The sequence below is a fragment of the Zonotrichia albicollis genome, chromosome 3, assembly GCF_047830755.1.
Source record: "Zonotrichia albicollis isolate bZonAlb1 chromosome 3, bZonAlb1.hap1, whole genome shotgun sequence".
NCBI classification, from domain to species: Eukaryota; Metazoa; Chordata; class Aves; order Passeriformes; family Passerellidae; genus Zonotrichia; species Zonotrichia albicollis.
In genome coordinates, this window is record NC_133821.1 from 69,633,823 (window position 1) to 69,651,196 (window position 17,374).

General features: G+C 41.8%; 1 protein-coding gene and 1 long non-coding RNA gene across 5 annotated transcripts in view; one reads left to right on the forward strand and one right to left on the reverse strand.

Annotated features, from left to right (window-relative positions):
* The window catches only part of EYA4 (EYA transcriptional coactivator and phosphatase 4), a 143,843-nt gene extending 142,297 nt beyond the window's left edge, over positions 1-1,546 (reverse strand). Inside the window, exon 1 of one of the 4 annotated variants that reach the window (XM_074537788.1) lies at positions 1,332-1,546. The gene's annotated coding sequence lies outside the window, so the exon portion shown is untranslated. Of the gene's footprint in view, positions 1-5; positions 213-622; positions 752-972; positions 1,089-1,331 lie in introns of those variants that run through there. The other 3 variants (XM_074537791.1, XM_074537792.1, XM_074537789.1) reach the window with 3 other exon arrangements.
* LOC141728560 (uncharacterized) overlaps positions 1,546-17,374 on the forward strand; it is a 43,560-nt gene continuing 27,731 nt past the window's right edge. Inside the window, exon 1 of the long non-coding RNA XR_012579630.1 lies at positions 1,546-1,686. This is a non-coding gene — a long non-coding RNA (uncharacterized LOC141728560). The remainder of the gene's footprint in view (positions 1,687-17,374) is intronic.

The window sequence follows — 17,374 nt, forward strand, 5'->3', positions numbered from 1 at the left end:
CTTACCCACGTGGAAACGCTTTCTAACCAAAACACAAGTCCCCGCATTGCCGGGGGAAAAGGCGACGGGACCCCCGCGCCGGGGCTTCCCCGTGCCCCGTCGGCCGGCGGAGCGGAGACCGCGACGGGGGCGGGGGCGCGGTGGGACGACCCGAAAACGCAACGTTTTGTCTTTAAACCACAAGAAAAACAAGCCGGGGCGGGGGAGGGGAAGGGCAAGAGACATCCCCCAGGGAGAGGAAACGGAGAGGAACAAAAACAACGGGCAGCCCTGTCCCCGCTCCCTTCGGACACTCGAAAAAGTGGCCGCCGGAGCCCCCGCGACGGCTGCCGGCCCGGAGGCAGAGGGAAGCCGCCTGCCCCGTCCGCCGGTACCCCGAGCGCGGCACGCCCGCAGCGCTCCGCCCCGGGGCAGGGGGGAGCGGAGACCCCCCGAGCGCGGCCGGGGCAGCGCGGGGCGGAGGGCGGGCGGCGGAGCCGAGAGGAACCGGGCGGAACCGAGCGGCTCCTCTGCCACTGCCGCCCGTGCCCCTGTCGGCGTCCCGGCCGGGCTGCCTTGCCCCCGCGCTGCCGGGACTCTCGCTGGAGGAGCGCGGGTTTCGGGAAGGGACTGCCATCCCTACGTGTTTTCATGCCGCTCTGTCCGGAGGGTACGCCGCCACCAGAGATGTTGTTTCCTCACAGCCTCCGGCCAAGCCGCCGCTAGCCCCCCCGGCCGGCCCTCGCAAGGGCAGGCTGTCGGCAGGGCGAGCTGGCGGCCGGCAGAGCCCGGTGCTCAGCCCAGGCGGGCCGGCAGCCCCCGGCCTCTCGGGGCGCAGCCCCGGCCCCCCGCTTCCGCCGCACCGGGAGTGGGCGGGAGGCGCAAGCGGGGAACAATGCGACGGCAGCCGTCGCGGCTTGCTCCTCTCTTGGGGCTTACCCCAGCAGCCTCCCAGACGAAGAGCGGTGAGGGCTAAACAGCAGGGAACATCACCTGGACTGAGGCAGTAAGTCCGGCCGGGCGTGGAAAAAGTCGCCCCGTCCGCACGGAAAACCAGTTTGGTTTTTTTGCAGTTAAACTCGCGTGGGGCCGGGGTAAAAGCTCGTCTCTAACCCGCGATGGACGGCTCCGCTGCTCCCTCCCATCACATTTGTTTTACAGCAACTTTGTTGTTGTTGCTGCTGCTGTCATCGAACCGACATGAAAACAGAGCTGAATAAACGCTAAATACAAGGAGACGCACACACCCCCTCCACGGACACATGCACATGCGACAGGGAACCCATTTCCTCCACCTCCGAGCAGAAGGGGTGGGAGGGAGATGCAGGGACGGGGAAGTCAGAGACACTCACCTTCTCGCTGCCAGGATATGCCGCTACCTTTATTTTAGGGCCGCTCTTTATTTATTTATTCTCGTACCTTCTCCGAGCCAAGGCTCCCCTTTTGCACTGTTCCTCTGGCCAAAACAGAACATCCCCCCTGCAAGTCGTCCCCCCCACCCCTTTCTCCGCACACAAATAAAGAGCAACTCGGAGCAAAACGGGAGGGGAAATTCGGGGCGGGGGGGGGGGGGGGGGGTAGATGGAGGAGGAGGCTGGTACGGGAGAGGCCAAACACTCCTCGCACTTCAGTGAGTGCAACTAGTTGCCTCTCACGCACAGGAACGTAAAGCTTCCCTGGCAAGGGACGGGACTTCCCTAAGAAAAGGTAACCCCCTCCCGCCCTCCCGCCCCAAAAGGCCGTCCCGGAGCGCGGAGGTGAGGGGCGAGGGGCCGGCAGCGAGCGCAGCCCCGGGGCGCCGCTCCGCACTTGTGCCGGGAGCGCCGCAGGGGCTGCTCCCCGGGCCGGCCCCTCTCGGCACGGCCGCCCCGCTGCTCACCCGCTCTGCCCCGCTCGGCTCGCCGGCACTGCCCTGCCCCGGCTCCCAACACCGCGGCGGGCACGGACCGCCGGCTGAGCCTGCCACCAGACAATTCCAAAGTGTCTCTCCCGCGGTCCCCGGCCTCACAGCCCGCCCGGGGCCTGGACCTTCTGCCTTCGCTACTCCGTGACATCTGCAGTTAGTAGTGATGGGAGCAAAGGAGGGGGCCCTGAAGGGTAGGATTGATTAATGTTAATCTGCTGGAGTACAGGTAGTGAAGTCCACACTTCATTTTTCCACTTTGTTTTTTTCTAGAAGAAGCTAACACTATAAAGTAATCCTGAGTTTGAATGATCAAGTATGATCAAATGCCACACGACAGGGCTGGTTGGCATACCCTTTTATAGGATACATTTGTCTCCTTTCTCTCAAGCTGGTCAGCGTGGATGAAGGCAAAGTCCTTTCCTGCTCTGAAACTGAACACTCTTCTCTGCAAGAAATTCAGCAGCTGCATTTGGTCCTCTTTGCTCCATTGTGTGGGGAAGCGGAAGAAAATCCCTAATTGCTTAGTCACATTTCATACCCTTACCCTTCACCTTGTATTATCTTCTGACTATAGTTTCACTGAGTGGATTGAGTGGCTGTTGTTCAACCAGATACATCACCCTCTTTCTGTCAAGTTAACTTCACTCTCCAAAGGGTCTAAGTAAAAGATTTAAAAGAGGAGGCAAACGTTAGGCCCTATATTTGGAGAGAGATGTGAGAGAAAAGTCTTGGGCTTCAGAAGTCATGAATGTTAGAAGCTTTTGAGGTCAGCAAGTCACCAGAAAGGAGAGGGGAAAAAGTATGGGTTTGTGAAAATTCTTTCCTACCTGCCTTCTCTTTGCATTTGGTGATACTATGTAGAGCTATTTCACTTTACTCAAGCCTATGTATTTCATAATTTGCATTCAGTGAATTCTATTAACATGGTCATCTTTCTCCTAAAGAATTTCAGATTTCAGATGACTGAATCTTCATGAAAACAAGTCTATAAAAACCCTGTATTTGCTGTCTTGGGAGACTCGCCACTCAGAAAGAGAGCAGACTTGGAAAACTCTTTTGACCTACACAAATACAGCTAGAAAACCTTTTAAACTAAAAAAGTGCCCAAAAGCCAGCCTTCAAATTGACATAGTGTAGGACAAGACAGAAATAGGAAATTAATTTTGAAAATAAGAGTTTAGAGAGTAATTGGAAGGGGAGAAAACTCAGATTTGTAGGAATAATTATGATTGACAGCCTTGCCATAAACTAAGTTGTGACTAATGCCAGCACCCATCTTGCTAAAAGGCTCCTTCTGCAGGGAAAACATTCTAACAACTCCTTCCTTTCCAGGGGACTTGGGTGAGTGGCAGCTTGGTGGTCTGTTGTGAGGTACTCGAACATGGTAATGAAGGTTTTGTGAAGTCTGGTTTCCTTCCACTTCAATGAAGCGAATTCCTGTTGTGGGGAACAGCCCTGCAGTAACATTGGTCGTTTTAATGGACATATTGCTTTAAAGCAAGCTCTTAACCATTTGTTGCACCCCCTCTTAAAATGTACAGCTGACTTGAAAAGATTGTCTGTATCTTTGTTCAGTGTAACTTGCTTCAAATTGTGGAGGTGTGAGATGCCTGCACTGTTGGTACATGGTATGGTCCAAATGCAAATCTCCCAGTAAGGAGCCTGGTCTTGATGCCATTGCGATGCTGCCGTTTTGCTGTTGGTTTTGGTGAGGATGGGCAGTCACTCCACTGAAGGGAGTCCTACAGAAACAGATCTGATAATCAGACAGTTTTTTGCAAAGTTTTATTGTAAGAATGACTCACAGGCAGTAATTAAATGGTGATTTTTGGTTAAATCAATGTCTTTAGGCCGAAGTAAATTCCCATGAGCTCAGTGGAAGTGATTTCAGAAGGCGGCAAATCCGAAATGTAGTAAAATGCATTGATTCACATAAAGGACTCTGTATGACCATAGAGAAGGTCATGCTAGAAATAGTCCTAACAGAGCCCAAGGAAGGGCTGCAGGATCCACTTTTACACCAGAATAGAAGAATAATGCCTTATCCATTTAAAGCAACATGGGAATATAAGTAGGCAGGATGCAATTATCTAGACTGGTGTTTGGCCAGGCACTCCTACACTGGCAAAAACTGCCATGGGGTGTTTAATGCCCACAAGTGCTCAGTATCCTTGGTTTTACCTCTTAATTAAAGACAGCACTTGTGATCATATTCTTTCTGCTTGTTCAATACCGCATCAGCAGAAGAATGCCACACTGCACAAATACCTTTTCATAGATCAACATGGAATTTCCTTGGAAGTCTTCCATGCAAATACTACAGACCCAACCCTACTTACCTTGTGAAATCTAGTGAGGTTACAGTCATAAGCAGTGTGGCCCCAGAGAATCATGTTTGCATATGTTACTAAAACCAATATGCGGTTTGGAATATTAATAAATAATTTTAAAATTAAACCAATATTCTTTTGCATTGCATCTCAGTGACAACAAGGTTGTGTTGCTGTTTAAGCAAAGGAATTATGGTAAAGTTATTCTGAGAAAAGCTAATGACAGAGAGCCACTATTTTGGCAATGGATCATTATTATGATTTGTTTAAGTGCCTACCATGTCCTACATCCAGATGAGGTACCTGTTGCAAATTTTGTTTTGCAAAAGCAGGGCTTTGAAATATGGTTTCTTATTTTCAGGTTCAAGTATGAAATCCAAAGGCATGTAATTAGGCAAAGAGTGTTGATCTGTATACTTAAGGTTATTATTGGTGCTTCATGGCTTTATAGTCGTAAAAAGAAAGAATGAATGGGGGTTCTTTTGACCTGGTTATCAGATTTCATGTTTAAAAAGAAGGTGACCCACCCTTTTCAGTAATTCGACATGCAGGGTTCAGCTGTGGGTTCAAAAACAGGTTATAACTGGCTAGTCATTGTGATCTTGAAATGCCAACTGTGCCTTTAAGTATGTTATATAACCTATTTTTTGGTTTCAGTTTTCAGGTATGCCATCATTTCAGTGTTACTTAGATTTTCATATATTTTTAAATCCAAACAAATCTGACCTCAATCATAAGGTTCCATGGCTCCAAATAGCTGAGCTTTTCTAATATTTTATTTTGAGTGCCTACGTTCAATACTTCATCACAGAGATATGTGCTGCAGACAGTGCCAAATACGGTGCCAGGGATGTCCTCAATTATCTTCAGGGCTTACCAGGAGAGGGCTCTGTTCTGCACACCGTGCACAGCCCAAGGCCCCACTGAAATTAGTGCAAGTTTTGTCTCTAAAGCTTGCTTCAAAGGAAGCTGGCTAACTGCAAAGAAAAATCTGCATTGTTTCAGCTGCCTGTGCAGGTGGAATGAGGTGTGCTCGATAATCTTAATTTATGCCATTTCACCAGGATCTTTTTTTCTTTCCTGAGAGACAACCACTCTGGTTCTTGCAATATACCTTTCCATCATGTTTCATGGAAGTTTCATGAAGGTTCATTTAAGTAATCTACGGAGCTGACCCAGGGAAAACGTTGGCCATAGGTTTTTATTTGATGATCCATGTGTTCCCTGATCACTGGGATTGAAAAACTGTCTGCACTGATCAGGGCTAGCACATGGATCTGTTAGCCTACTTCTTGTCACAGTTTTGTTCTCACCAGTTAGTATTCTCCTAAAAAATACCCTGGTCCAGTTCAGATTGTGATGTGGGTCAAGGACCATTCTGGTTCTTTGTCTAGGCCAGGCATCCGTTCTGTGCTGGAGAATGAGAGAGCAGATAATGAGGGTTTTTGCCTTACAGAAACGCTGCTCTGACAGATGGCCTTAGGTCAGAAGAGCAATCTTCAGAAAATTTCCTTGTGCAGATGTAGCCTGAAAGTCACTCTCAGACGTGTTCCAGAGACAACATCGTGTCAGGTTGTTGGGGAGGCAGAAGAAATGTCAGGGCTGGCATTACCTCACCTCTAGAGCCTCTGGCACGGTGGGAGGACTGAGGGTGTGCCCCACATCCATCCGTGTTTATTCTGGCTGTAGAAACTTGTTTCAGATTTCATTTCATTACAAATAAAATGAAGAGCAATCCTTGGATGATTTGTAAAAATGTGAACATTTTAAGCTGTACCATTAAATGTTTATGTTGCTGCTTAGTGTAATTCCTTGAATTTGTTTTCTTAATCAGTTTTATGTTAGATGTACTTTCCTCATTTCTGATTACTTCTGGAATTTCCACCATCTTTTAAAACTTCTCTCTGGTTATTTTTATCCATTTTCAAGATTCTTCAATGGAATAACTCTGAGATAGCCACCATAATATTACTAAAAATCAATTTAAAGCAGCTTCAAAATCTGTGGGATGTAAAACTTGGCGTTTTGAAAATGGTTTTTGATTACATATATAGGTAGCATAAACCAGAGACTTCATTTTACTGTCACTGATCAGAGATGGTCTGGGTAAGTCAGTATTTGTGTGTGTTAGTCAACTTTCAGGCATGTTGAGGTTTCCAGTGAAACCAATAGCGAAACATTCATCAGTGTCCTTGTCAGCAGGATAGAGCTTGTTATGCAATAAACTCAAATACAGATTCATACCAAGATCTTTTTACTACACTGTAACATCGTGTTGTTGCTGTATTGCCTGATAATATGATAACATATAGTCGGCAAGGAATGATTTGCCAAAATTTTTTAACATGTTTTATAGAAGTAAAAATGTTGTTGCCAAATGACGCTACAAATGACAGTACATATTGCCATTACACTAAAAATAATTCTGTTACTTCCAGAAGCATGATTGCATCCAACTCTCCTAGTAGCGTAAGATTAAATGAAGCTCAGGCAATTTCACTCATTTATTTGCAGGTGGTGGCAACAGAGAAAGGAAACAGGGAAAAACTATAAAATGCAAAAGCAGAGATTAAAAAAAAAAAAATTATGTCAAAGAGTATTTCCAGAAAACTTGTTTTATTTCAAAGTACAAGTTCTTTCTCCAGTTAAAATGTCCTGTTCAAAGACTTCAGACATTTCTGAACGTGTAAGTTACAGCTCCAGAATAATCTATAAGCATTTATGGATTTAAACTGCTAGCTTATTTGCAGCACTCTCAGAATGGTAGTAGGCAGAAAGCCAGGCATAGCATTTAGGGGTGATTACCCTTCCTTTATAGCAAGTATTGCAATGTTTTCTTGCATTGGGATACTCTTGACCAGACTCTTTAGGTGTTGGTTTCTGTGAGCACCTCATCCTGAATCTCAGATATATAAATTAGAAATAAAGTGGTTATTTTAAGGGCATTTAAACGGAAGTTGTAGGTCTGTTTTGTACATGTCTGTTAGTTAATCCTGAGGTTACACTTCTTATTAAATCATTCTTTATGCAGTGAAATCTTAACATATCCAGCAAGAGGAAAGTTTGTTTTGTCCTGGCGTGAAGTAATAAGTGTACTCTGAATGGATCAGTAATGTTCACGGTTTCTGCATTCTTCCAATGGGTCTAGTCTGTTTATGTAAAATATTAGTAGTTATTAATGTGGTTATCATATTTACATTTGGTTACCTATTAACATTTACTCATCATTTATATATTCTGCTGGGAGGTCCTTACTGCACTTGGTAAATGCAGAGGTAGGCACGGCCTCTGCCCTGGGGATCCTACCAGCTGGCCCCATGTAACCCACACAAAAGAAGTTACTAATATAATTTCCTCTGTCATGGCAATCCACTGGTTGAAGTTGATGTAAAGAAGCACTTCAGTTCTAGTATTAACTGGAACATGTCTTGATGTATATCTGTAGGTTTTGTGGGGGCATTTTTACTGTACTGGACTGCACAGATGAGGGGACTGTCTTTCAGCAGAGAAGTGGCTGATTGTTCAATGCACTTTCTGAAACCACCAGCTCCTAATTCTAAGCAAGATAAAAAGATGCTTATATGAAACTAGATAAGGCCATAATAACTTTGTTTCAGCTAACACAACAATGTTGATAAATCCAGAGCTGTGAGAGTTACCTGAGCAGCACTTTTTCCTAAATTGGACGAGCAGAGATTATTTGCCTTCTCAGTCTTTGGGGTAAAAGAACTTGTCAGACAGATGGCTGTGGGTAATAGAGTATTGATGCAATGGTACATGCACATCTTTCTCACCATTAGTTTGCTTTTGGACAACAGCTGTTCTGGGACAGGAAAAGGATGCTCTTAACAACAGTCTCCAAAGCAGTCCTGAGTAGCTTAAAACAGGAGGCAGAGGGTCATCGAGGTAAATGTGTTCTCTCAAACCTTTATCCTTCCTCACCCTTCCCATTATATTTTTCTTTTCCTCATAACAAATACTTAGCATTTTTTAAGCTATTAAAACCAAATGGGGTAGATTTTGCCACAGCTCTGAGTTGTTCTGAGACCTGCAAGTGGCTCCTTCAGCTCTGGTTTCAGAACATCTTTGCTACTGCAGTGAAAAAGAGAGAGTGGAGGAAATGGACACTAGGGAAGTGGACCTCAGATGAGAACAAAGCAGTTAGTGTAAATCTGCACTCCTTGCCCTATAGCACACCACTTCATTAAAAGGCATACGAAGTTCTCTTCCTCACCTTTTCCATTAGCTGACTACACTTGGGACTGACTGTGAATGTGAGTGCTTTATTAGCATTTGAATGACCTGTACTCCTGTGTAAATGCGACTGAATATCGAACTTCATGGTAAAAAAGGAAACAAGAAAAACAGGAACACATATCCTAAAAGACCTGTGTTTCATTTTCACTGCCCCATATCCTGTTCTGGGAGAACTTTTCTTCACTTCCGACTTTATAAAAGCATATATATCCTAAGATTTTTTTAAAAAATACACATTTTCGTTATTCACACTTTTGAAGCTTTGAGAGGGACCTGCTTAAAGGACCTAAGTTCTGGGGAAAGTTTTGCTCTGGAAACAATTATTTTTGTTGAGAACTATTGATGAGGTGATTACCTAAGAATTCAGTAGGAAATTGAAGAGGAGGCAATTTCTGTGTTTTGAAAGATCATCAATAACAAGTGAAAATAAGTCTGGTTTCTTCATGGATTGTTTACACAAGAGTAGTATTTGATAAATGAGCTTCAGATTGGATATTAGAGGTACATAGTGTGCAAAGTGTAATAACAGTTTTACTGCTCAGAGCTTGTGAAGACTGAATAATTTATAGGCAATTTACTCAACCTTAGCAGACAAATAGTAAATCCTTGTAGCAGTCCTCCTCATCATGTATCCTATTAATAATATTATCCTTTTTTTTAAGTTATCAATTTTCCTTAAGTTTTGTTTTTGAAAACAGGCAACACCTTTTAAATTAATTGCACTGTATTATGAATGGAATTTAGTATTACTGACTTGGGGGTGGGAATTAATTAATAAATACTTTCATATTTTAGGTAATATAAACCACAGTTAAAGATGCTCAGATGTATTGTATTATGGCTTTGCTCTAAGAGTGTAAGAGTTAAGATATGGCAGTACCATGGTTGGCAGCAAGAGGAGATGCTATTTCAGTTGTGTAAACATGCAGTTAGTTATACAAAGTCAGAGATGAATTGGTAAGAAGGAGGGCAACCAGTGCTGGAGCCCTTTCTCCATCCACCTGGTTCCAGATGATGGGGCAGAGATGTTTTCTCTCATTCCTTCCTGGAACCTTCACTTCTGAAGATGAATGCTAAGAGCATCTATGTCAGAGTGCTGGGAGAAAATCAGGAATGTTCTTGTATCAGATTTGCTTTCACCTGTTCAAAAGTTCCAGAAAGTCTTGCTGTGATGACAGACTTTCAGGAGGAATAGATTAAGAGAGGGAAAGTAAGGTATTAAGCTTGCTCAGGTATCTAGCACCCTTTTTACATGTCCTGTTTGGTATCATGCATACAGCTCTAAATGAAATATAATGAGAAACAGGATTTCTAAAAATGAGCAGTACTGCTGAAGTAATAAATACTTTCTTGAAGGAAGGATTTATTACAAAAAGGGGTTTATTTCCAGAATTATTGTCAAGTAGAACAATCTGGAGAAGAAAAGCAATATTGCCCTGACATACCTGGTAGTTACATACTAGTTACATAGACATACCTATAGAAGGGGTAGATTTCCCCCATCAGAAAAAATCATTTTCTCAGTCTCATTAAGTAGAAATGTGGTGAGGGTTTCTCCCCTATTGTCACTAGTATTTGGATGAAAATTAGAGTAAGAAAAAGTGATCTTCATAATTTTAATTCTGGGAAGTACTTGGCAATTTACATTCTTGCAGATTTTAATGATGGAGAAACAGGCCTAAAGGAGAACACTAAAAGATATCTTTGGTGGGACTTGCTCTGAATTCTGCTGAGGTTCTGTAGTATTTGCAGCCTGTATTATTATCTGCAAGAAATGCCCATGGAAGAAGAAATTGCAGTCTTGTAGCAGCTGAGTTTGGTGAAATTTATAATGCTGACATAACAAGATGTTGACATTGGCCCATGCTTATTCCCCTTGTAATCGCCTTCTCTTTGAAGTGACTCAGTATGTATCATGTTTGTATTGAAAATATCACACCTGTAGTTTGTACACAAATGCTTGAGAGATTTATAGACCTTATTACATTTAATTCTCTAAATTATATTTGTATTTCAGTTTAATTAGAACTTTATGTCAGTTTAGCAAGATTATTCAATAGCTTAGTAATATTTCACATTTAGTAGGATTTCCTTTGAGATTAAGGCACCATTCCTTATACCCTAATTTAGTCTCTTGAGTACAGCCAGTTCATTTTCTGTCTTTTTCCTCTGATTTTTTTCATTTTAGTTTTTGGCATCTTCCACTCACATTGTAACATAATTCCATTAGTACTTCCATAATGTAGAAGCTGCATTTAATTAAAGGAATATTTAACAGTTCTTAGATATTTCCCTGACAATTATACATCAGTGATGTAAAGTGTATCCCTTGTAATATGCATAAATATTTCCATCATTATTTTATGGAAAACAGGGAAATAAGGCAAGAATGATTATTTTCAGGAAACTACAAAACCTGAATTTGCAAACCTTGCAAAGGTCCAGAGCTTTGGTTACCCAGGTACTGCGTGTCATGAGGTTGTAAACAAATCCTCTGTTTACAGAAGAGGCAGGTGGTGAATGCTGTCAACAAGACTTCTTACACCTCCACGGCAATTTTAAGTTAGTAATTGCCCTACTTCTTGGGCAAGTGGTAAATAGTAAGTGTATGTAGTAAGTGTGTCAAAAGTCAAGAAAAGAGAAAAAAGAAAGCCACAGATGTGTAAAAACTAAATCTTTCAGATATCAACAGGTTTAGTGGCTATTTCTTATAAAGCAGTGATTCTAGTTCTTAAAGTCTATACTGCACTGAGAAAGGCTATATTTGATTTCAGTATGTAGGATAAATATATTCAGTACATCCTCAAATATTCTTATTGAAGCTGAGCATTTTCCCCATTAGAGTTGCCCTCAACAGATTGATTAAAAACCATTTTTAAGCCAGGAACTACTAATTCTTGGTGTGGAAAAAAATTCTTGAAAACATACAATTCTAAGTCTTCATTTGAACTAATTTTTTGTCTGGTAAAATAAAAATTTGTAATTTTATGAACACCAAATGTCCAAGGTGTTTTTCAGTCTCTGTAAAATTCTTGATTTTGTTTTTATGAAACAGAAAGTTGTTTTACTACTAAGGCTGTTCAGCCTCTTGCTTTCTTTCTTTTTCCTTCACCACAACACCTCTATTTTGCCCTTCAGCACAAAAAGCACTTTAGTTTCCATCCATGCACTGAAAAGTCTAACTAGAAAAGATTTTTATAAATTCTTGTGCTTAACCTTCTTTTTTTTCCCTTCTAAGTCAGAGATTTTAAAAAGTACAACTAATAAAGTCACCATGAATTGTTAAAATATGAATAAACCCCATTTTTCTCACTTACTTTTCACTTAAATGTAGAAAGGTAGTGCCATCTGTAAACAACCAAGCGTTCAAAAGTGTTGCTTGTCACTGTTGAGGGTGTAAGGAGTTGTAAATGTAAATAAGCTTGAAGTCTGCAAAGAACTCCCATGCAAGAATAAAGAGCATACACTAGCCAAAGTCTTCTACTGAACAGCCTCTGGTAATGTTTTTACATGTATAAACTCACTGTTAACTTCATGTAGTGCCATTATTTCTCAGAAAAGCAGATGAAACATCAAGGCTAGTGCAAGACAAGGTGATCCAAGACAACCAGCCCAGCCTCCCTTATGGATGAGTCATGCCTACCCACAGGGGCTGGTGTTGGAACTAAATGGTCTTCACCGTCCCTTCCAGCATATGCCATTCTAGGATTCATGATGCTAAAGACAAAGGATTCATTTAATAAGGAAAAATGAGGGAGGCAGGCTCTCTAAAGTCATAGCATAGAAGAAATTATACTGTGGCTCTGAAAGTGCTTTGATATTAAACTACATCTCAATCACTTCCACAATGTAAAGAGAGTGGTCCTAGGATTGGATTGAGTATGAGTATAAACAAAAAAATGCATGGGATTAAACAATGGAATTATCCTAAGAACTTTTCTATGTTTTTCTTCACCTGTTAAGCAGTTGGGTAAAAATTCTGCATAAACAGTGCCCTCAGTGTTCAGTTGTCCTGAAATTAGAGCCCTTTCATCTCATATTGCAGAGGTCCTTGCATAAGAACCTGACATTATGCTTTCTGTCCCTGGTGGCAGCCACTGCCACCAGGCCCCAAGATTCAGGAGGCGTATTTTTAGTAGAAGTTTCGGCAAAAACAGGACATCTGAAAAGGTTTGATACCTTTTTTGCAGTGAGGTGCAGAGCTACTGCCCTGACAACCATGATGAGACGGCCAGTCATCTTTTGCCAGCTATTTGGAGAAGAGGGCACTCAGGACTTAAAAAGCAACAGAGGAGTATACAACTGGGAGGTGAGCAAACACTGATCAGTAAGACAGTCTGATATTCTACCAAAACTCAGGCCAGACAATTCAATAGCTTGAATTATATTAGCTCTTGTTCTGTAAAGAGTCCCCTAGGTTTAAGTGAATCTCCTCAGACTGTCTTACAGAAGCAAAGCAGAATCTGGCACAGGAGAGAATTTCTTTTAAATCTCCACTTTATTGCAAAATCCTTATCTTCTTGAAATGTGTTAACACCATAGGACTACATTTATTTTAAAGGAAACTTTATGCCATGATGGAACTCTGAAAACAAACTTCAAAGATGTATCCTTAAAGTTGAAAATATTCACCACAGATGGACTGCTTTTCTCTCTTTCTAATAAACAAGTCTAAAACTGCTTTGAAAGGAGATAGATTTCACTTTGTACAAAGCACTGAAATTATAAAGACAAGTGCTAGAGAAGATGTTTGGCAATTTCTATAGCATATACTTGCAGAAGGAGAATAGGATGTCCTAGCACAGAAGGGAGACTGAGGAACATTTCACAAAATGCTTATTTTTTAAGTTTTCTTAATACTGATGAAACCTGAATTAATGGGAGAAACTTAATACTTTAAAGAGTGGGTTTTTCCCCATGGCATATGATCCATAATACTTAGAAATTAAACAACCAGAGCATGAATCGTTTATCCAATCATCCAAGCAATCATCCAAGAAAAGGAATTAGAGTAACATAGAGCTCTGAAAAAAGAAATCAAAACCCCACCGGAAACACAGGATAGGAAGTCCTGGGCCATTTGACAAAAATTGAAGGCAGAATTACCATTGACTTCTGCTGGATCAGAATTTCACTCAGCATGAGCTTAGAGTAAGCAAAACTGAATGATGTATATGTTAGGTAGGCCAAGACACTGTAATTTACACTGGAGAAAGTGCCAGGCCATTGATACATCGGCATATGTACAGTGCAAATACCATTTGTATTTTAGTTAACATAGATCCCTGCACAAATTACATGAACAGTGAAATTGAAGGCAAGTGACACTAAAGATAGAACTGTAGCAAGACATCTGCATGAATCATTTCTGCAGTCTAGGTTTTTATAATCTCAATAGTAAGAGACACATCAAAGTCCATTATTATAGTGGTCTATCTTAAATGTACCTCCATGTCTGGAGAAGTGTAGGCAGACCACTTAGAAGACCAGTGCTCAGAAAAGAGGATGAAACCACTCAGTTTTGTCATCCCAAAGGAGATCTCTGAGGAAAATCACCTTAACAAAAAGGATCTCCACTTTACCAGTCTTAGAAGGGTAATTAAGGTAGCCCACAGAAGCTACTGGTTTTGTAAGAAGTGCTAAAAGTGAGTAACAGCTTGACCTAAGATCTCCACTGGGGCAACTGTCAGTTCTGCCATTACTATTCCAGGAAAAACTATTTTCACTGGGTTGGAAAAAATATAAGGGTATAAGAAGCCTTAGGCATAAATATAATATTGTAATGTGGAAATATCCTAGCATTCATTAACACCAAAACTACAAAATCATAGCATATATTGCTTTGTTGCACAGAAATCCACCATCAATATAAAAATCCACTCAATATATAAAATGGGGTTTGAACATACTGCTGTATGAAGGAACCTAATAATGGAATATGTTTGCTACAAGTTTATATACCATGACCAATAGACAAGTGACACAAGAATGGAACTAATAAAAATGTGCCGCCAGTTTACTTCTTTTCCTCTCCTATTTTTGCCAGATTTTACCTGCATTTTATCTACTTGCAGAGCTGTACTGCAAATATTTTCTGCGTGAGTAATTGCAAATTGTCAGGATTTGCAGGCTAAGAAGTTTTGGCTAAGAGCTGTTGGCAGGGGTAGGCTTGGCTTTGGATCCCATGAGCTATACCATGCAGTCTTTTGTCTTAGTATATATCTTAAGCTCTGAGGCTTCCTCTTTTTTCAACAGATCTGCCTGTCCTGCTCTCTAACATTTGCTTCTCTAGCGTAAATACATCATGTGAGCACACACTGTGTTAGCCTGTGACTTTATGGAGCAGAAATCAGAAAGAGGGAGTTTTAAAAACAAAATCACCATGAAGTACTTATCATCTATTAGAGAGACACACATGGTGAACATTCCACTGTGTTCCAGTATGAGTGTTATATCTTGAAAACAATCACACTAATAGGAAGCCCTGTTAAAATATTTTCCCACCACACAACCCTCCAGCCGGAGACTGTTTCAGGCAATGGTTTCACTTTTTAGCAATTATATTCTTAGCAGTCCCATTGTTCTAAACTAGTCCCACAGATATCTAATTTTTAGTGGGATAACACACACTATTATAACATATCAGAATTTTTAACCAGAAAATTTCCCTCCAACTTTACAGACTTAAGGGCGCTGTGTCACCATATGTGGTTTCTTGCATATTTCTGACTACTGTATTCTAGAACTAAACAAACTTTGTCACACCAGCCCTATCCGTGACAGATTTTCACTGCCTGGGAGTGTTTATGGACAAGAAATAAGCAGTCTGTTTTAACTCATCAGAAAGTGAGCCTAATGAATAGGCTTAAAGCCTCATCTGTTTACTACTATTTTATTATTTGTTAAATTTGTTAAACTGTCTCATGGTCAGTGCTATTCTCACCACTGTACTTAGCTAATGGCCTGTCAACATTTCCAGTAGAAACTCTTTTTGAGAAGTCAGTGGCTTAGCTGAAAATTTACAATAGTGGTGCCGACCTAGAATACTAGCTCCCAGATGCGGTTTGAATATATTTATTAGAATTTTAATATGAATGCATGCATATGATTGCTAGTGAGGAATGTTAATGGTCTTATTTAAACCAGACAGTCATTGTACAAGTTTCAGCTCCCTATGATTTAGCTGGTGCACCTTGGGCTTCAGAAGTAACCTGCATTATTTCAGTTTCCACGTTCTTTGCAACATCAAAAAGGCAGGGTTAAATCAAAAAGGCAGGGTTGTGCTGTCTGTTTGAAACTGGGTCCAAGTATGCTCACAAGGGCCATGAACACTGCAATGGGCTGGTTCAGACAGCACTGCCAAACTCGCAGCCATTGGGGACTTCCTGATGTTTGTCAGTCCTGTCCCAGTGTCATGCGGTGTGCAACATGAGCTGCTTCTTGCTGAGTGCAAACTCCAAAGTGGCATCATGAGCCCTCTGGGGAACACAGACATCATCCTTTTTATTAAGGACCTGGCTGGGACCCATCACACATACTGCCCACTTCTTATTTAAGAAGAAATATCTCTGTGCTTTTTTCTTGCCTCTTCCCTTAAAAATTAAGTACCATCATCACTTCTGAATACTTTCCTCCAACTACCAAAACCAGAGCCAGCCAGGAAACTTCTTCAACTTTTATAGGCTCAGAAATATTTAGGAAAATAATGAACTGCAGCCACACTGGTCCAGTCTGACTGGTGGACTGTACAGGCCTATAACAGCACATTGATCGCAAAGCAGAGCCAGCTTATACTAGCAGGACCCTTTGACATCCCTTCCCCAGGTTAATCTGCACCCAGGTTAATCTGCATCATGAATTTTCAGTATGAACAAGTGGTTTTGAAACTATCGGTTTTCATGAAGCTGCAGGAAAAGCAGCTCTCTTAGGGATACAATGATTTTCTCCTCAAGCATGCCCCTGACGCAATCCAAGCATGAGCTAATATAGATCCAGCAGAGGTTAACATAGCCCATGAAGGGTCTAGAAACCGTGTAAGAGGAGGGCTGAGGGAGCTGGATTTGTTTAGTTCTTCTCAAGAAGAGGAAGCTCGGGGGGCCTTATTGCTCTCTACAACTCCCTGAAAGGAGTTGAGGGTTGATTTTTATTGCTCTCTACAACTCCCTGAAAAGAGGTGAGGGTTGGTTTTTCCTGCGAGAGCACCAGAGGAAATTGCTTTAGACAGGGGAGGTTCATATTAGATATTAGAAAAGAAATATTCACTGTTAGGGTGTAAGGCACTAGAATAGGTTGCCCAGCTGGAGATGCTTTAGAGGTGTCTGGATCTGTCTCTGGTTGATGTGGTTTAGTGGTTTAGGGGTTACAATGGCAGTGCTGGGTTGACAGTTGGACTGGATGGTCTTAAAGGTTTCTTTCAACCTTGATGATTCTATGATTTTGGTCATTCTAAATATGTGGCTTTTGCTGATGTGAGGATTGCAAAATGAGTAGTTAATTTCATTCAGCTAGAAAAACTATGGCTTAGTAAAACAGTGTTCCTATAAAGGGGCAGTGACACCTCAGCTTTTTTCTTTGGAAAACTGTAGCGTTAGTAAGGCCACTGCTTAATTTTATAATGTTTGAGCCCTGATTCTGGTTCCAAGATCAAAGAGATGACAAAAGCTTAGGCAGGAGTAAGGTAGCATCAGGTGATGTTAGAAATAGGAATCACATGTGCATTCTTCAGGTACTCCTTGTCACGTCAAATGAAAGGGATGACCCATGATGCTGGTTTGGAATTTACCTTTATCAAGACCTCTTTAAGTACTGGGTCTCATCTAGGCAGTGTGTCTCTACTATGGCACAGCCTTTTATCTTCACCATGACCCTATTTCCCCAGTGTAGATAGGAAGCAAATCATAGC